The following is a 21,249-nucleotide window of genomic DNA, read 5'->3' on the forward strand; positions in this document are numbered from 1 at the left end:
CAGGAGAGTAGATTCTTCCCCCAAGGGGACTGGGAGAAAGGAAAACAGGGCCCTGAGGGAGAAACGGGAACCAAGAGGGGAGGTTTGGGGAGGCTTGGGGAGGCCGAACCATGGGGGCGGGGCAAGGGGGTCTGGAGCCTTTTAGCACTTTGGCTGTAATCAGACTGGAGCCAGGCGGTAGGCGGGCTCACAGCCATCCTGGGCGGGTGGCCCAGGTTCTGTGTGAGGCCAGTGGGTGTGCTGCTGGGATTCTGGGTGGTCACTGACCAGCCTAACCCCAAAGGAGAGAGGTTCCCACTTTGCCCCCAGTCACCCTCTCCCAATCAGCCTGTATCAAATAGTCTAAACATTGAACTCTCTTTCTCCATGCCACCTGTCCTGGGTCCTAGAATGTTCTGGAAGTGAGATTTGCTTTCAGTGGACACAAATCTGCCAAGCCCATCCTATCTGCATCTCTCCCACTCTGTGTCCCTCAGTCCATTCTGCCTCTTGGGCTTCCCTGTCCTCTGTGTGTCTCTCTAGGCCTGCCTCTGGCTTGTATTTCTGTCATGCTGTGTCCATTCCTGTCTTTCTATGTTTATCTCTGTCTTCATTTGTCTCTGTGTCTGTCTGCCTGACCTTTTATCCTCCGTCTGAAGCTTTCTTCATCTCTCTCCCTTCATCTTTTCCTCTCTCCATGAATCTATATGACCGTCCCTCTCATCTTTCTTTCACTCTCCATGATTTCTGACTCTCTCTGGGTACACGTCTGTGTCCCCGCCCCCCATCTCTCCCCCTCAGTGTCTCTTTGTTTATGTTTGTCTCTGTTCCTCTCTTTCTCCTGCTCTCTGTCCCATACATCCCACACTTGCCTTGGCCGGCCCTGTGACACAGTATAGAGTGAGTGTACTGGACTGAAGACATCAGAAAACCAGAGCTCCCCCTCCCCTCAGCCATGCAAAGCTTCCGTGGCTCTGAAGATCACTTCTGCACTCGTGGCCTCAGTTTCCTCACTGGTGAAACAAGGATGGATATCTAGTTCCCTCTGGCGGGGGCGAGGGGACCATTTCTGGCTTTATCTCTCGTTTCTCACAGCACAACCCATTTAATTCTCCAAGGCCTCTGCTTCTCTGCTCCCGAAGATGTCCCCCTGGAGTCAGGACAGCAGCATCCTTTGGACTCCAGTGGGAAGGAGTCTTTGATACTGCCAGTCAGCAGGCCCCCCAAGGACGACTCTTCACTCCTTCACCTCCTTAAACATCAGGGTAGACAAGATCCCTTTCTGGGGCCATGTCTGGCATACAAACCAGATTAGCTCATCTCTCTAATCCTCTTTGTGTTGGGGCCTCTGCCAGGCAGGGACACCCACAGCGCAGAGGGTGTGTGTGTGTGTGTGTGTGTGTGTGTGTGTGTGTGTGCCTGTGTGTGCCTGTGTGTGCGCCTTCTTAGAGAAGGCAAGACCAAGGTTCTCCTCCCTCCTGTACCCCTTCCTGCCTGAAGAGCCCAAATCAGCAGCCCTCGCTGTACCAGAAACCTCATCAGGCTTGAGCCAAATCAGGGTTCTCCGAGTCCCGGCCTGCCCCACCCCGCGCCTCCGTCTCCCTTTCTGCGGCGTCCGCAGGGCTGGAGGAATCAATCCCAGAACCCACCCCTTCCCTATGCATAACCAAAGGCATACGTGCGAATATCATTCTGTAGTCTAGGAAAAAGGTGCTTCCGTCCCTCCTCGGAAAGCCTGGAAAGCCTGGAGCGTGAGGCGGGTGCAGGGGACAGGGGCAGGGACGCAGGGGCGCGCAGGCTGTCCCCCGGCTTCACACTCCGAATTGGAGGCCTTCAGCCCCTCTGAAGTTTCATTTGGGGAGGTCTTGGCTGACAAGATCAAAGCATTCCCTCTGCCAAATCATTACCTTATTTTCGAGGCAATTACAGACCTTATTGTATCAGTGAGCCGGGTCTCCAGCTGCAGCCGGTTAACGCTGCGGGCCGGGCGGCTCTCGTAGGGGAGGGATGCGGCGGGGCGCTGCGGGCCTGCGGGGCGGGGCGGGGCGGGGAGGGGGGGTGCGGGAGGAGCAGGCGGGGTGCGGGAGGAGCGGGGGTGCGGGAGGAGCAGGGGGGGTGCGGGAGGAGGGGGGTGCGGGAGGAGCGGGGGGAGTGCGGGAGGAGCGGGGGTGCGGGAGGAGGGGGGTGCGGGAGGAGGGGGGTGCGGGAGGAGCAGGGGGGTGCGGGAGGAGCACGGGGGGGGTGCGGGAGGAGGGGGGGTGCGGGAGGAGCGGGGGCGCGGGAGGAGCGGGGGGGGGGGGCGCGGGAGCTGTCCCGCCGCAGTGGGCAGACGCCGCAGGTGGAGGCCCGCCCCTCCGACGACCCAGAGCCCGGCGGCCGCGGGAGCAGCCCTGTCCCCCCGGGGGGGGGGGGGCGAGCCGGCTGAGCCTGGGGGACAGTGAGGCCGGCCTGGCCCGCGGAGGGAAGTGCCGGGGCGCCGGGATGCCGCCGTCCCGCCCCCCGCCGGCGGCTGGGTGACCGTGGGCCGCGCGCCCCGCAGTGGCCTCTCCCGAAAAGGCGCGGCGGCGCGAGCGTGGTCTGGTGGGGCGCGGGGCTCGCAGCCGGGACAGACCCCGCGGACCGAGAGTGCGGGGCGCGGAGCAGCGGGTGTCCCCGTGGGGGCAGCGTGCGGCCTGCAGCCCCCTCCTGCAGACACACGCCCACAGGTGGTGTTGGGTCAAGTAAGGGGTCCCTTAGAGCCCCAGTTCTCGAACTTTTCCGTCTCAGACCCTCTTTACACAAGACTTGCCGGGGATCCCGAAGACCTCTTCTTTACGAGCGTGACAGCTATCCCTATCGAGTTTACGAGGAACGCAGCCAGGAGCCCGCCGGGAGTGCTTCCAGTGGACAAAGCTGCACAGTTGGAGCAACAGAGTAGTTTTGGGTGATAACCCAAAGTATAAATAAATATGCATAGATCTGTACTGATATAAATACATGAGTAAATAAATACAAGAGGGGAGGCGGTAGAGACGGAAATCCACGCGGAATTCCAGGTAATTTACGTAGCTAAGCCCTAAGTGTGAGCTCCAGGTTGGGATTTCCTGACTAGGGCCCAGAACAGAAAAAGGCAGGGGTGGAGGAGGGGTCGGGAGTAATTTTACGGTGCAGCAAGCTGACAAACCTCAGTCAGGTGATCAAAGTCAGCATCAGGGATCCCTGGGTGGCGCAGCGGTTTGGCGCCTGCCTTTGGCCCAGGGCGCGATCCTGGAGACCCGGGATCGAGTCCCACGTCGGGCTCCCGGTGCATGGAGCCTGCTTCTCCCTCTGCCTGTGTCTCTGCCTCTCTCTCTCTCTCTCTCTCTCTCTCTCTCTCTCTCTCTGTGACTATCATAAATTAAAAAAAAAAAAAAGTCAGCATCAGCCGTGGCAGGTCATGTTGATGGTGTGCAGCCTGGATCTGATGTGATGAGGAAGACATTTACCTCTGGTCTTCCTCCCCACATCCTCCGTGTAATCATGAGATTGATTCATACCTGTTGAATCATCCTTGCAACCCAGGGATAAATCCCACTTGATCACGGTATGTGATCCTCTTTTTCCCAAAGGTTTTACTTATTTACTTGAGAAGGCGAGAGAACATACACAAGGGGGGTGGGGTGCAGAGGGAGAGGGACAAACTGACTCAGGCAGGGAGTCTGATGCCATTTGATGATGCTGATGCGGGGCTCAAACCCAGGACCCTGGGATCGTGACCTCAGCCAAAGGCAAAGAGAGGCTTAGCGGAATTAACCACGCAGGTGCCCGGGTGTATGATCCTTTTATTATGCTGTTGAATTCAGATTGCTGATATTTTGTTGTTGGGGATTTTTGCATCTATATTCATCAGGGATATTGGCCTGTAATTAACTTCTTCTCCTTCCTTCCTTCCTTCCTTCCTTCCTTCCTTCCTTCCTTCCTTCCTTCCTTCCTTCCTTCCTTCATCAGGGTATTAGTAACCTTGTAAAATGAGGAGTTTGGAAAGTGTTTTTTCCTCACCAGCTTTTGTGGAAGAGTTGAAGATTAGTATTAATTATTTATAAAGATTTTATTTGGACAGAGAGAGAGAGCCCAAGCAGGGGGAGGACCAGAAGGAGAGGGAGAAGCAGACTCCTTGCTGAGCAGGGAGCCTGATGTGGGGCTGGATTCCAGGATCCTGAGATTATGACCTGAGTGGAAGGCAGATGCTTAACCGACTGAGCCACCCAGGCACCCCAAAGATTGATTGGCATTAATTCTTTAAATGTTTTTTTTTTTTTTTAGATTTTATTTATTTGTTCATGAGAGACCCAGAGAGACAGAGGCAGAGACACATGCAGAGGGAGAAGCAGGTTCCATGCAGGGAGCCGGAGAGGGGACTCAATCCCGGGTCTCCCAGATCACACCCTGGAATGAAGATGGTGCTAAACCACTGAGCCACCCGGGCTGCCCAATTCTTTAAATGTTTAATTGAATTCACCAGTGAAGCTGTCTGGTCCTGGGCTTTTCTTTATTGAGAGATTTTTAATTACTTATTCAACCTTCTTATCAGTTATGGATCTATTCAGATTTTCTGTTTCTTCCTGATTCAGTCTTTGTAGGATGTATGTTTCTAAGCATTTATCCATTGTTTATACATTATCCAATTTCTTAGTGTATAATTGTTCATGGTTGTCTCTTCTGAACCCTTGCGTTTCTGTGGTATTCCCTGTAATGTGTCCTTTTTTATTTTTATTTTAGTCTTTTTCTTTTTCCATTACTCTAGCTAAAGATTGGTCAACTTTATCTTTTAAAAAATCAGCTCTAAATTTTGCTGATCTTTTCTGTTGTGTTTGTAATGACTATTCCATTTATTTCTGCTAACCTTGGGCTTAGTTTATTCTTTTTCTTCTAGGTCTTTCAGGTATAAAGTTAGGTTGTTTATTTGAAATCTTTCTTTTTTTCTTAATGTAGGCAATTATTATGATAAGCTTTGCTCTTCGAACTGCTTTTGCTGCATCCCATATTGGTATGTTGTGTTTCTTTCTTTCTTTTTTAAAAAAAATATTTTATTTATTTATTCATGAGAGACACAGAGAGACTGAGGGGCAGAGACACAGGCAGAGGGAGTAGCAGTCCCCATGCAGAAAGCCTGATGCAGGACTCCATCCTGGGTCTCCAGGATCAGGCCCTGGGCTGAAAGCAGCGCTAAACCGCTGAGCCACCCAGGGATCCCCAGGTATGTTGTGTTTCAGCTTTCTTTTGTCTCATGATATTTTTTGATTTCCCTTTTGATTTCTTCTCTGATCCATTGATTCATCAGGAGTATATTGTTTAATTTCCACATATCTGTGAATTTTCCAGTTAGATTGTAGAGAGTTGATATAATTTTGTCCTTAAATGTTTGGTACAATTCACCAGTGAACACAACAGAGCCTGGTACTTTCTGTATTGGAGGGTTATAAATTATTGATTCAATTTCTTTAATAAACAAAGGCCATTTAGATCATCTATTTTTTGAGTGTGAGTTTTGGCAGATTGTGTCTTTCAAGGAATTGGTTCATTTCATCCAGGCTATCAAATTTGTGGGCATAGAGTTGTGGGGTTTTTTTGTTTGTTTTGGGTTTTCTTTTCTTTTTCTTTTCTTTTTTTTTATTTTTGCATCTACACTTATGTTTATTTTTAATTTTTTTACGTTTTTATTTAAATTCAAATTGGTTAACATACAGTGTAATATTAGTTTCGGATGTAGAATTTAGTGATTCATCACTTATATACAACACCCAGTGCTCATCACAAGTATCCTTCTTAATACCCATCACGCATTTAACCCATCCCCCACCCTCACCTCCCCTCTGGTAGCCATCAGTTTGTTCTTTATAGTTGAGAGTCTGTTTCTTGGTTTGCCTTTCCTTTCCCCTGCACCATGTTCATTTGTTTTGTTTCTTAAATTTTACATATGAGTGAAATCATATGGCATTTGTCTTTCTCTGACTGACTTAATTTGCTTGGCATTATACTCTAGCTCCATCCATGTTGTGGCAAATAGCAAGATTTCATTCTTTTTTATGGCTGAATAATAATCCGTTATATATATGTGTGTATATATATGTGTGTGTGTATATAATGCTACTATAAAATAAGCGTGCATGTATCCCTTTGAGTTAGTGTTTTTGTATTTTGGGGGTAAATACTCTATAGTGTGATTGCTGGGTCCTAGGGCAGTCCTATTTTTAACTTTTTGAGGAACTTCCATACTGTTTTCCGTAGTGGCTGCCTGAGTTTGCATTCCCACCAACAATGCATGAGTGTTCCTATTCCTCAACATCCTTACCAACATCTGTTGTTTCTTGTGTTGTTGATCTTACCCATTCTGACAGGTGATATCTCTTGTGGTTTTGACTTCCATTGCCCTGATGGCAAATGATGATGAACATCTTTTGATGTATCTATTAGCCATCTGGAATTCTTTGGAGAAATGTCTTGTTCATGTCTTCTGCCAATTTTTTAATTGTATTATTTGTTTTTTGGGAGTTGAGTTTTATAAGTTCTTTATAAATTTTGGATACTAATCCTTTATTGGATATGTCATTTGCAAATATCTTCTCCTATTCAGTAGGTTGCCTTTTAGTTTTGTTGATTATTTCCCTCACTGTGCAAAGCTTTTTATTTTGATGTAGTTCCAATAGTTTTTTATTTTGTTTCCTCCACCTCAGGAAACATATCAAGCTCATTACATATGAGCTTGAGAAGAATGTATATTCTGCTGTTGTTTGATGAGGTGGTCAATAGATGTCAATCATAACCAGTTGATTGATAGTGCTGTTGAATTCAACTATGTCTTTACTGATTTTCTGCTTTCTGGATCTATTTCTGATAGTCTAGAGTTGAAATTTCCAACTGTGGTAGCAGATTCACCTATTTTTCCTTGCAGATCTATCAATTTTTCCCTCATGTAGTTTGATGCTGTGTTGTTAGGCACATACATATTAAGGATTTCTAAGTCATCTTGAAAAATTGACCCCTTGTTGTTATGTAATTATTCTATATGTTGGCAAATTGAACACCAATAAAAAATAAATTTATAAAAAAATAATGCCTCTTTTTCCTTATTTTGATGTCTGCTTTGAAATCAATGCAGCAACTTCTGCTTTTTAGAATTAGCATTGGCACGATACAGCTTTATCTATTTACTTTTAATCTATGTGTTTTTATATTTAAAATGGATTTCATGTAGACAACATACAGATGGGTCTTCTTTTTTAATCCATTCTGACAATCTTTTGTCTTTTATTTATTTTTTCTTTTATTTATTTATTTGAGAGAGAGAGAGAGAGAGAGAGAGAGTGCATGCATGTGTGAGTGGCAGGGGTAGGGTGCAAAAGGAGAGAGAGAAGGAGAAGTAGACTCCCTGCTGAGCAGGGAGCCCGATGCAGGGCTTGATCCCAGGACTGTGAGATCCTGAGCTGAAGGCAGACACTTAACCAACTAAACCACTCAGGTGCCCCACAATCTTTCTCTTTTAATTCATGTATTTAGACCATTGACATTTAAAGTGACTATTGCTATAATTGGATTGCTGTCTACCATATTTGTTTCTGTGTTCTATTTGTTGCCTTTGTTCTTTGTTCCTATTTTTTTGTTTGCTACTATTTTTCTGCCTTTTGTGGCTTTACTTGAACATTTTATATGATTTCATTTTCTGTCCTTTCTTAACATATCAATTATACTTCATTTTTTAATGGTCACCTTAGGGTTTGCAATATACATTTATAACAAATCTAGGTGCACTTGCAAATAACACTATATGGTTTCACTGGTAGTATGAGTATCTTATAATAACAAAATAATCCTAATTCCTCCCTCCTGTCTTTTGTATCATTGTGTCATTCATTTCACTTATATTTAAACATACATAAGCATATGTATATACTTGAGCATACATACTCAAATACATTATTGCTATTATTATTTTGAACAAGCCTGTCTGTTCAATCAGTTAAGCATAAGAATAATAAATTTCTGTTTTACTTTCACCTATTTTTTTCTGATATTTTTCTTTTCTTTATGTGGATGTGAGTTTCTGACCTATATCATTTCACATCTCTGAAGAATTTCTTTTATAATTTTCTGGCAGCAAATTCTTTCCATTTTTGTTTATCTGAGAAAGTCTTTATTTCTCCTTCATTTTTGAAGGATAATTTCACAGGGTATAGAATTCTGTGTTGGTAGGTTTTTTTTTTTCTCTCAGTGCTTTAAATATTTCACTCATTTTCTTCTTGCTTGAATTGTTTCTTTCCTTCCTTCTTTCTTTTTTTTTCTTTTTTGCTTGAATTGTTTCTGAAGAAAAGTCAAATGTAATTTTTATCTTTGCTCCTCTATCAGTGAGGTGGTTTTTCCCTCTGTCTTCTTACAAGATGTTTTCTGTATTGTTGATTTTCTGCAATTGGAATATTATATACCTAGGTGCTTACATTCCCTACCTACTACTTTATCTGTTAGAGCCTTTAATCATATTAATATTATTAATATGATTAATTAATATTAATCATAATTGTTTTAAGTTCTCTGCCAACATCTCTACCATGCCTGAGTCTGTTTTTGATGAATCTTTGTCTCTTCAAACTGTGTTTTTTATCCTTTTATTTATATTTTAAAGATTTATTTATTCATTTTTTATTTTTATTTATTTATTTGAGAAAAAAAGAGTGAGTGGGGGGAGGGGCAGTGGGAGAGGGACAAGGAGACTCCATGCTGAATGTAGAGCCCAATGTGGGGCATGTTCCCACAACCCTGAGATCACAACCCAAGCCAAAATCATGATTGAGACACTTAACTGACTGAGTTACCCAGGCACCCCTTATTTATCTATTAGAGAAAGAGAGAGAGTGCATGCACCCTTGAGTTGGGGGAGGGGCAGAGGAAGAGGAAGAGAATGTTCAAGCAGGCTTCCCATTGAGCACAGAGCCCAATGCAGGGCTTGATCTCATGACCCATGAGATCATAATCTGAGCCAAAATCAAAAGTCAGATACTTAACTGACTGATCCACTCCTGTTTTTTAGCCCTTTTATTATGTTGTGATTTTTTTCCTTAATAGCTGGACTTGAGGTAATGGGAACTTCAGTAAATAAGCCCGTGATGGTCCTGTGACTAGTTTGTAGTCTTTTAATGAACATTTGCCTCTGGACTGTGAACTTTACGAGTGTTTCTCCTAGTTTCTCCCCTCTGCTTAGTTGGGAAATGATAGAGTGGGCTGAAATGGGAAATTTCCCTTCTTCCACATGAAAGAGTAGAGTGGGCTAGAATTATTTTCTTTTCACCAATTTGGTTAGGCTCTGAAAAACTACAGATAGTTTTGGCTCTGGTTAAATAGTTTCTCCCTAGGGAAGGCTTTGTTAAGATCAAAATGCTCTGGTGTATTTCCAAATGATTACTTGCCCATTCTCCCTGCTGGAAGCATGAGGGGACCCTTCTCTAATATTCACTCTGAGAATCAGGTCATGTTCCTGAAGGTAAACTCACAAAAGGGGTGGGGGTCCTCCATCACTGGTTTCTCCTGGAGTTTTTAATTTTCAGACTTGTCATACTGACGGCTGCTGGCAACTTGCCATGCTGACACTGGCTGGCAACTTGCCAATTACAGTTTAAGCTTACCTACTTTGTTTTCCTGGCACTGTTTCCTGCAGAGGTTTCTGCTCCAGTAAGTTGTGATTCTCTAAATTCACCTGTTTTCTCCAATTTCGGGGGCAGTGGTTTGCCCTGTGATCTCACTTCTCTGAGGGATTTAGGGAGATTTGTTGATTTTTCCATCTGTTCAACTTTTTACTTGTTAGGACCAAGTGACAACTTCCAGGCTTCTTATGCCAGACCAGAAATCAGAAGTCTTGAGTTTCTTTTCATATTGATTTATAAAAGTTTCTTTATGTGTTATGGAAAACAAGTCTTTGCCACATATGTGTTGTAAATTTTCCCCTATTCTTTTACTTTTTCCTCTTAAATTTATTTATGAAGACTTGTCATAAAAATATGTTTATGCTTCAAGGTGTTACTTAGGAAGGTGTCCTCCACTCCTATAATTATAAAACCAATCTTCCAATTTTTTTCTAAAATTATATGTTCTTTCATTTAAACCTTTAATACGTTGAAATTCATTTTTGGTATGCAGTATGAGGTAGGAGTCTAACTTAAATTTTCCCCCCAATTCTTCCTAACTCTTCACCCTTGCTTACAGACTTCCCTTATCCTGGAATGTTCTTCCTGTGTTTACATAATTAGCAGAATCTTATTCATCTTTCCAGGTCCTGCTCCATGTACCCTTCCTTTCTTGACCAGCTCAAAATGTTTTGGCCTCTTCTGAAATTCTATCACATTGTTATTTGACTCATTGATTTATCACTTATAATTTGCAGTCTGACATTTTAACTTTCATTTATATTTACTTTTTTTGAAATATGCTTCATATGTAATGCACTCTACCTGCCAGATGATATGACTCCTAAAGATCCTTTAGTCTACTGGGAGAAAGAAACACTAGGCCTTTGGAGATGGATAGGATTTGGGGCATTGGGATGGCTCAACTGATGCTTCAAGTTCTTTGGGGCATTGGGATGGCTCAACTGATGCTTCAGTTGGCTGAGTGTCTGACTTCAGCTGATCATGATCTTGGAGTCTTGGGATTGAGCCCCACATTGGGTTCCCCATTCAGTGGGAAGTAAGTTTTTCCCTCTCCCTCTGCCCCTCCTCCTGCTCATGCTCTCTCCTTCTTTCTCAAATAAATAAATAAAATCTTTAAAAAAAAGAATATAAATTCTTTGAGGACAAAGGAACTTATTATTCTTATATCTCTCTCTTGAAGCCACTTGAGCCCCTCACTCACACATGGTAGAAAATCTTTGCTACAGATTACATTGGAAACTGAGTCCTTTACTAGGCCTTCTTTAGTGTCTCTTTCTCAGAATGAGCTGGTGATCCCAAGGCTGATTTTCTCTACTTGGATTCTAGATTCCCAACCTCCCTCCAACAGTTACTCCCAGCTCCAGAGCCTGTTACTATCTTTTGGACCTCACATATACAGAGTTGGGTTACTCCTCTTCCTCAGTTCTTAACACATGACCACCATCAAACTGTGTAAAGGCTCTCTCTTATCTGTTTCTTTCCCCCCTCTACTCCATTCCCCACTCCTATTCCCTTCCCCTGTTTTATAGGCATTGCTCTAATGTGGCTGAAATATGCCCTTGGATATATACATATCTTTATGTGTTGTTCAGGTATGTATTCCTTGTTTTTAATTTTTATGGGTTGTACTGTGATATAGACCTTATATGAGTCAGGTTTGCAGAAGTAACAAACAACTAAAATCTTGGTGGCTTATGACAGCATTTATTTCTTGCTCACATTACATGATAGTGATGGTGGGTTGGAGGTTGAAGTTCTCCACCTCCATATTCTCACTTTAGGATCCAGGTTAAAAGATTAAAAAAAAAAAAAAAAAAGATCAGAGCTTTTTGATGGACATGCTATTCTCTTGAAAAGAAAATAGCAAAAGAATTGGAAGACATTGTGATGCTTCTTAAAACTTCAGTTTAGCCTTGGCATTTGCCCCCACCAGTCATATCTAATCCAACCATGGGATGAGGAAGTATACCTGTTGGGAACAATGACATTGCAAGTTTCATCCAATAGGTGGGATGTATAGTCCTGTGAAGAACAATAATACAACAAATCTTAGACCTCTTTGGTTTTTATTTTTTCCCATACTATTATGTTAAAAATATCTATTCTTGTTGCTGTGTAGATATGTGTAGTTCAGTGCTTCTAAGCATTGCACTGTATTCCATAATGAATATTTGTCATATTTTACTTATCTGTTCTCTCAATGATAGACCTCAAAGTACCTTGAACCCATGCTATCAAAATGACTGCCTTCCCAAACATCTTCATACCTGACCTTTAAGTGTGCATATTTATCTAGGATTGCTGGGTTTCAGGATGCTTAATTTTCACTATAGCTATGTACTGTAACTTCCACAGCTTATGCTTTCGAAGCGGTGAATGAGAATTCCCATTTTCTCTTGTTCTTGACAATAGGTGATATTTTTCAATTTTTTGATATTATCTTATAAAGTTGCATTTCATTTTAGTGTTGTGGGGTTTTTTGTTGTTGTTGTTGTTGTTGTTGTTTTTTAAAGTAGACTCCACATGCAGCATGGAGCCCAACACAGGGCTTGAACTCACGACCCTGAGATCAAGACCTAAGCTGAGACCAAGAGTCAGATGCTCAGATGCTCAACCTACAAAGCTACCCAGGTGCCCCTCATTGTAGTTTTAATGTGCGTATATTTTATCAGCAAATTTGTACATAATTAGTCTGTGAACTGCCCATTTTTCTATTAGGCTTTTTGTGTATTTTAATATCTCCATGACAATTTTATTTTTATTTATTTATTTATTTATTTATTTATTTATTTATTTATTTATTTATTTTAAAGATTTTATTTATTCATGAGAGAGAGAGAGAGAGAGAGAGGCAGAGACACAGGCAGAGGGAGAAGCAGGCTCCCTGCAGGGAGCCCGACATGGGACTCGATCCCAGGTCTCCATCCGGGGTCTCCAGGATCACACCCTGGGCTGGAGGCAGATGCCAAACCGCTGAGCCACCCGGGCTGCCCCTCCATGACATTTTTAGATGTTGCATTTATCTCCTCTGAGTGTAACTGTCTGTTAATTTTATCTATTGTATTCTTAATTGAACAGAAATCCTTAATTTTGATGTAGGTCATGGTTTTTGTTTTTTGGGTTTTTGTTTTTTGGGTTTTTTGGAGCTTTTATATTTGAGTTTATTCTTCATTTAACTTTTAAAACACTACTATAGTTGAATATTAAAACAAAAACAATAGCAAGTAGTGAGCTATGATTATAGTCATTCATTCATTCACTACTGCATATAAAATGCCAGCAGCAGTGTTATTCACTGGTCCCATTAAGAGATCTGACACTGAACACCACCCCTAGGATGATGTTCATCATTCTCATATCCTTCCCCATTGTAATGGCGCCATCTTTCCTGATTGGGATCAAAGTCCACCAGTTCTACCTGGTCCATTTCATCAGTCTCTTCTACTTCCTTCCTCTCAGGTAGGAGTTTTTCCAGCAAAGAAAGTTTATCAGGAGAGAGAAAGCCATTCTCGGGGAAGTTTACCTTAAATTCGATGATTAGGCGACCCTTCTCATGTGGTCTACGATAAACTGGCATGCCTTCATTTAGCACACACTTGATATCCCCATGCTTGACAATCTGACCTGGATGAGAGGTGATGACAATGGTTCAGTTGTCAAGAGTAGATACTGGCTTTTGAAAGCCACACAGGGCTTCAACCAGCTGTATATCCATATACATGAAAAGATCTTCTCCTTGTTGAGTAAAAACAGCATGGTCCTTCTGATCTAAAACGATGATGATATCTCCTGGTTCTAGTCCTGGTTCTGGGTCTCCCTCACCATTAAGTCTGAACTTAACCCATTTTTACCTCGTGGTTTTATACTTCTTAGGTTTTACTTGAGAAGTCTTCATTATCCAAGGATCACAAAAGTATTTTCTTACATTTTCTTCAGATAGCATTATAGTTTAATGTTATACTTCAGTTTTAATTCCATTTAGATTGGATTTTATACATGGTTCAAGGTCTTTTATTTTTGTCCATATCATGAATCATACTGTGTCTGTCCCTTAGCCAGGTACTCCTGGTCTGTAAGTAAACTCTATGTTTTTAAAAACTTTTTTTCAAAGCTAATCTCTTTGTCCTTCCTTAACCACTAAACTTCATGAAAACACAGTCTTCACTCTCCATTAAGGAGAATTCCATACTTAATTGTTGTAATTTCTGTTTATTTCTCAATGTGCCATAATCTGGTTTTGGTATCCAAAAGTATATTTGGAATTGTTCTCAGCATCATCACAAAACACCTCTCTAATTGCTGGGGTTTATGGCCTATTTTCACAATTTGCCTTGATTGACCTTTCCATAGTTTATTATACTGCTGAAGCCAGCCTCATACTTCTTCAAAAGCTCCTCCTCCTTTGCCTTGAGAGCCTTTGAGACCTTGTTTCCACTTGGTTTCTCTCTCTTTTGCTCTCGCTCTCTCTCCATCTCCCCCCCTTTTACCTGTCTTCTTTTGTACAACATAATTATTTTTTATATCTTCCATGTTATTGCACTTATTGATACATCATTCTTTTTAATTGCTGAGAAGTATTTCATTTTATGGATATACTACAGTTTATGCATTTATTTATTGATAGATATTTGGATAAATTATAATTTTTGGTCACTACACAAAATTCCTATTGTTTTTTTTTTTCTCTGTATAGGCATCTACTTTCATTTCTTTTGTGTTAATATGTTGGGAGTGGGATGACTGCATAGTATGATAGGCAGGTGTATGTTTAACTCCTAAGGAAACTACCAAACTATTTTCCAAAGTAGTTGTACTATTTATGGTCCCACCAGCAGTTCCAGTTGCCCTATAACCTTATCAACACTTACTATGCAGAGTCCCTTTAACTTTAGCCATTCTAATAGGTGTGTAGTGTTATCTCATTGTGGTTTTCATTTGCATCTTCCTAATGACTACTGATGTTGAGCATTTTTTCATTTACTTATTTGCCTCTTGTATATTTTCTTTTTTGAAGTTTCTAGTCAAATATTTTCCACACTTTTTGTTGGGTTGCTTGTTTTCTTACTTTTGGGTTTTGAGAATTCTTTGTATATTTTGGGTATAAGCCCTTTGTTAGACATGTGACTTGAAAATCCATTTTCTAGTCAATGACTTATATTTCCATACTCTCTCTCTCTCTCTTTTTTAAAGATTTATTTATGAGAGACACACAGAGAGAAAGAGGCAGAGATACAGGCAGAGGGAGAAGCAGGCTCCATGCAGGGAGCCCAACGGGGACTCAATCCTTGGTCTCCAGGATCACGCCCTGGGCTGAAGGCGGCGCTAAACCGCTGAGCCACCAGGGCTGCCCTATGTTCCTTTATTAAACTGTAAATCCTACTAGGCCTAAGTCCATGTCTTCTTGTTCAGCACTGTATTCCAAGCCACTTACATTAGTGCTCAATAAACAAATGAATAAATTTTTACAGAAGAAAAGTTCCTCCTTACAGGCTTTTGCTTCCGAAAGTCTTGAGAAAAAAGATAATATAACTTGTATCCATGGATTCTAAATACTGACTAGTAATAATGACAAGAGAAAATTAAAGAAATATCAGAATAGGATCACATTCACGATTAAATAATTGAAAAAAATTTTAACCATGCTATCAACTAAGTCAATTATCACTCACCATCATATTTTGCTAAACCACTGAGCCACCTGGGCTGTCCTCTTTCCATTCTCTTAAGAGTCTTTTAAAGAGCAGAAGCTTTTTCATTTTGATAAAGTTCAATTTATCAGTTTGTTCTGTACGGATAGTGCTTTTGGCATCATATAAGAAATCTTAGCCTAACCAAAGGTCACAAAGACATTGTCTTTTGTTTTCTTCTAGATGTTTTGTAGTTTTAGGTTTGACATTTAGGTGTTCAATATATATCTTGAGCTCATTTTTGTATATGGTGTGAAGTATGGGTCAAAGTTTGGTTTTTGCATACAGATATCCAATTTTCCAGCACCATTTGTTGAAAAGACTATCTTGGCTTCACTGAATTGCTTTTACACATTTGTAAAAAAAAAAAAAATCACTTGATTGCATATTTGAGGATCTATTTTTTAGACTGTCTTCTGTTCCACTGATCTGTTTATTTTCATGCCAGTACCACACTGTCTTAATTACTGTGGCTTTATAAGAAGTCTCTAAATCAGGTAGTGACATTTTCCACTTTTGCTCTTATTATTCAAAGTTGTTTTGACTATGTAAACTCTTCACATTAAAAAAAAAGTTAGAATGATCTACTTGTACAAAAAAGGCTATTGAGATTTTGATTGGGATTGCATTGTGAATCTGTCGAGCATTTTGGGGAGAATTAACACTTTAGCAATATTGTCTTCTGATTGATGAACACAGTATATCTCTCCATTTATTAGGTCTTCTTCAGATTCTCTCAGCAATGTTTTGTAGTTCTCAGAGTACAAATCTTGCACATGTTTTGTTGAATTTATCCTTAAATATTTTAACATTTTGATGCTATTTTAAGTGGTATTGCTTATTAATTTCTATTTCCATTGCTAGTATAAAGAATATCTTCTGTTCTGTAACCATGCTAAACTCACTTATTAGTTCTAGTATCATTTTCTTTTTTAAAAAAATATAATCCATTAGGGGTGCCTGGCTGGCTCAGTTGGTAGAACATGTGATTCCTGGTCTTGGGGATGTAAGTTTAGGCCCCATAATGGGTGTACAGATTACTTAAAATTGAAAAAAAAGAATGAATAGAATCTATTAGATTTTATACTTAGAACATTAGGTTTACAAATACAGGATGTTTTACAATTCCCTTTCCAATCTGGATATCTTTTGTTCCTTTTTCTTGTTTTATTGTACTGGCTAGTATCTCCAATTTAATGTTCATAGAACATGGGTATTACTACCTTATTCCTAATTTAGGGGAAAGCATTTACTCTTTCAGTTAAATTTTATGTAAGCTGTAGATTTCTCCCTGACGTCCACTATCAGGTTGAGGAAGTTCCTTCTATTCCTGGTTTATTTTTTTTTTAATTTTTAAAATTTATTTATGATAGTCACAGAGAGAGAGAGAGAGAGAGAGAGAGGCAGAGACACAGGCAGAGGGAGAAGCAGGCTCCATGCACCGGGAGCCCGATGTGGGATTCGATCCCGGGTCTCCAGGATCGTGCCCTGGGCCAAAGGCAGGCGCCAAACCACTGCGCCACCCAGGGATCCCGTATTCCTGGTTTAATGAGTGTTTTTTTTTGTTGTTGTTGTTGCTTGTTTGTTTTTACCTGAAATGGACGTTGGATTTTGTCAAATGCTTTTCCTGAATCTTTTTTTTTTTTCACTCAAAAATTCTGAATTTATTATTTTTTTCAAAACAAACACTGGGACATGATTATAAGAACCCAATGGCATTAGACATTGTATTCTATGGATAATTACAATAGCCACATTCCAAAATATTCTTTTCCTTGAGAGTGAACTTCATGAAAGTTACTCTTCCAGAAAACATAGTATGGTAATATAGGCCTCATGAGCCTTTGAAATTTTTAAGTAATCTTCAGTGATGTTGATGAGAAATTCTTTCATTGTGGAATTAATTCTCCAGTCTCCAGAATTTTATCACCTGGAAATATGGAAATGATCATATAGTTTTCCTTTTGAATTGTTAATATGGTACATTACATTGATGGGTTTTCTGTGTGTTTTTTTTTAAAGGTTTTATTTATTTATTCATGAGAGACACACAGAGAGAGGCAGAGACATAGGCAGAGGGAGAAGCAGGCTCCCTGGGGGGAGCCTGATGGGGGACTCGATCCCAGGACTCTGAGATCACAACCTGAGCCAAAGGCAGACATTCAACCACTGAGCCACTCAGATGCCCCTACGTTGATTGGCTGTCAAATATTAAAGCAATTTTTCATTCCTGAGATAACTCCAGTTGATCATTATGTATTTTTATATATTATTAGATTTGGTTTCTTATAATTTTTTAAAAGATTTTTGCATCTTTGTTCATGAGGGATATTGGTTTATAGCTTTCTTTTCTTGTCATGTTCCTTCTTGGTCTTATAGAATTAGTTGGGTAGTGTTTCAACCTCTTCAATAGTCTGGAAGGGTTTTTGTAGAATTCATTTTCTTTTTCTTTAAATGTTTGTAAGATTCACCAATAAAACCACGTAGGCTTAATAGTTTCCTTGGTGGGAAGTCAATTTCTTTGGTTTGCCATCTGAGTGTTTTCTCTTTTATTTCTGATCATTCTGGCTCTTATCAATTATATTGATCTTAAAGAGCCAGCTTTGGGTTTCTTTTTTTTTTTTTAAGATTTTATTTATTTATTCATGGGAGACACACAGAGAGAGGCAGAGACATAGGCAGAGGGAGAAGCAGGCTCCCTGTGGGGAACCTGATACAGGACTCGATCCCAGGACCCTAGGGTCATGACCTGAGCCAACAGCAGATGCTCAACCACTGAGCCATCCAGGTGCTCTACCAGCTTTGGGTTTCATTGATATTTCTCTGTTGTTTTTATTTTCCATTTCACTAATTTCTGCTGTGATTTTTATACTTTCCTTTCTTGTGCTTACTTTTTCTATTTTATTTTATTAAAAAAATTATTTATTTATTTTAGAGAGAGTGTGTGGGAGTGCACAAGTTGGTGGTGGTGGGCAGAGGGATATGGGGAGACAAATCCTCAAACAGACTCCTTGCTGAGCATGGAGCCTGCCAAAGGGCTCAATCCCAGGACCTTGATCATGACCTGAGCCAAAGGTAGACACAACCAAATGAGTCACCCAGGTGACCCCCACAATGAATTTTTAAAGACATTTAAAGAATAAGAAAAATAATCTTTTATATTTACCCACATAGGTACTATTTTTCGTGTTTTTCATTCCTTTGTATAGATACAGATTTTTTTTTTTTTTTTTGCCTTACGCACTCTTTATTATTTCTTATACTACAAGTCTGACAGTGTTGAACTCTTTTGGCTTGTGTGTGTCCAAGAAGTCTTTATTTTGCCTTCACTTTTGAAAGGTATTGTCACTAGGGATAGAATTCTAGGTTGACAGTTTTTTCCTCAGTACTCTAAAGCTGTTGGTCCACTGTCTTTAGGCTTAGATTGTTACTATTGAGAAGTCTGCTGTTATTTTTATTCATGTTCATCTACATATAATATGGGTTTTCTTTTCTACAGTTATTTTGAAGTTTTTCTCTTTATCACTAGTTTTAAAAAGTTTGATCATGATGTTCCTTGGTGAGCTTTCCTTTATGTTTCTTGTGCTGAAGGCACATTGACATTTTTCTATCTGTGGGCTCATCATTTTCATCAATTTGGAAAAATTTGTCCATTATTTTTTCAAATATTTTCTTTTTTTTTTTTTTAATTTTTTATTTATAATAGTCACACAGAGAGAGAGAGAGGCAGAGACATAGGCAGAGGGAGAAGCAGGCTCCATGCACCGGGAGCCCGATGTGGGATTCGATCCCGGGTCTCCAGGATCGCGCCCTGGGCCAAAGGCAGGCGCCAAACCCCTGCGCCACCCAGGGATCCCTCAAATATTTTCTTTGAGGCACTCTAATTAAACTCATATTAGGTCACTTGAATTTGTCTTAAAGTTCATTGGTATTTTATTATTGTTGAGAATCTTTTTATGTTCTATGTTTCACTGTGGATGGTTTTTATTGCTGTTTTTCAAGTTTAACAATCATTTATTTTATAATGTATAATCTATTGTTAATACCATGGTTTTCATCTCTAGAAGTTTTACTTGGACTTTTTCTATGTCTTTCTTATCTTTAACAAACTCATTCTTTCTTTTATTTCCTTCAGCATATGGAATGCAGTTGACATAGCTGTTTTAATATCATTGTCTAGGGATCCCTGGGTGGCGCAGCGGTTTGGCGCCTGCCTTTGGCCCAGGGCGTGATCCTGGAGACCCGGGATCGAATTCCACGTTGGGCTCCCGGTGCATGGAGCCTGCTTCTCCCTCTGCCTGTGTCTCTGCCTCTCTCTCTCTGTGTGACTATCATAAATAAATAAAAAATTAAAAAAATATATCATTGTCTAATAATGCTACCATTGTGTCATTTTTGGCTAATTTTCAGTGGATTGATTTGTCTCCTAATCACGTGCCATATTTTTCTGCTTCTTTGCACACCTAGCAATTTTTTACTGATGTTAGATATTCTGAATTTTAACTTTGAGGTGCACATATTTTTGTTTTCCTATACAAATCCTTAAGCTTTGTTCTGGGATATAGTTTTTTGGAAATAGTTTGATCCTTTTGAGTTTTGCTTTAGTATAGTGCTATTGAATCAAGCACTTGAGTCTTCTCTTTTAAATTTTTTTTTTTTTTTTTTTTTTTTAGGTGGGAGAAGAGCAGCACTTACTCCAGGGTTAATTTTGGCTCACCATAGAAACAAAAACCTTTTGGGTACTCTATCCAGTGTTCTGTGAATTGTGAGATTTGTCATTCTGGCTGCTGAGAACAGAAAACTACTAGTCCCACAAGAGCTCTAAGTAATATTCCATCTAATCCTTTTGGGTGGTTTTCTCGAATGCATATGTTGATCAGTATTCAGTTGAGGATTCTGGGGAGGGGCACTCTGAAGATCTCTAGAGATTTCTCTTATTGCAGCTCTCTTGTCTCCAATACTCTTCCTTCCCAACTCACAGCTTTATCTCAATTTAGGGAGATTGCCAGGCCATGACTCCATTACCCCTAACTGCTGGGACAATCATAGGACCCACTTGGTTGATTTCCCATTTCAGTCCTTTTTTTTTTTTGCCTAAAGTCCAATGTCTTGAAAATTATTAAATATATTTTGCTCAGTGTTTAGTTGTTTTAGGGGGGAGAATAAAACCACTCCCTGTTTTTTCCATCTTGGTTGGAAGTAGAACTCTTTATAATTTAAAAAAAAAATATCCAAACATGTCTTTTGACTCCCTACTTTTTGATTACATCTTCATATTCATGGTATATTTATAATTGTGTACATTGCATTATTGAATATTTTCCTGACAGAGAAACTTTGTTTTGACTAGACATTGATGAGAAATTAATTGCCCGTTATGATTTTACATATCCAATAACTAGATAAATTTTTTAGAGACCAGCTTCTGACTCCATTCATTTCAAACCTTGTTGCCCTCCATTTCTCATTTGACTTCTAGTGCTAGGTGCTATAGGATATATCAATAGCAATAGAACTGTTGGCACTTCTCCTTCATGTCATGCAAAGTGAGGCAGCATAATGATGAATGGGAGCATTCCTACACCAGGATGGCTGGCAAAGACTCAAGTATCCATGGAAATGACTGCAAATCACATAGGTATATTCTACTCAGAAGTAGTCCCCTTTAGCTGAATTCCAAAAATGATTGTGGCCACCATTCCAAGGTTACCCGACATGGGGGAAAGTATTATGTAGGAGAAGTCAGAATGAAGAGAGACAGCAGTCATAACTGATGGCAGTTAAGATGTCTTACTCTTGCAAATCTTATAAAAACATACGGCCACGTGAACACATTCCTTGGCCTCTTCAGGGTTGGGAAGGGGCCATGTCAGCCGTGGCTCTTGAAGCTTAAACTCCATCAGCTTCATGGTGTAACTGTTTCTGCTCAT

The 21,249-nt window shown here is 40.4% G+C and overlaps 1 pseudogene; it reads right to left on the minus strand.

Annotated features, from left to right (window-relative positions):
• Nucleotides 1-12,506: 12,506 nt before the first annotated feature.
• Nucleotides 12,507-21,249, minus strand: LOC111090406 (annotated as a pseudogene).

The sequence above is a fragment of the Canis lupus genome, chromosome 17 (assembly GCF_011100685.1).
Source record: "Canis lupus familiaris isolate Mischka breed German Shepherd chromosome 17, alternate assembly UU_Cfam_GSD_1.0, whole genome shotgun sequence".
Classification (NCBI taxonomy): Eukaryota; Metazoa; Chordata; class Mammalia; order Carnivora; family Canidae; genus Canis; species Canis lupus.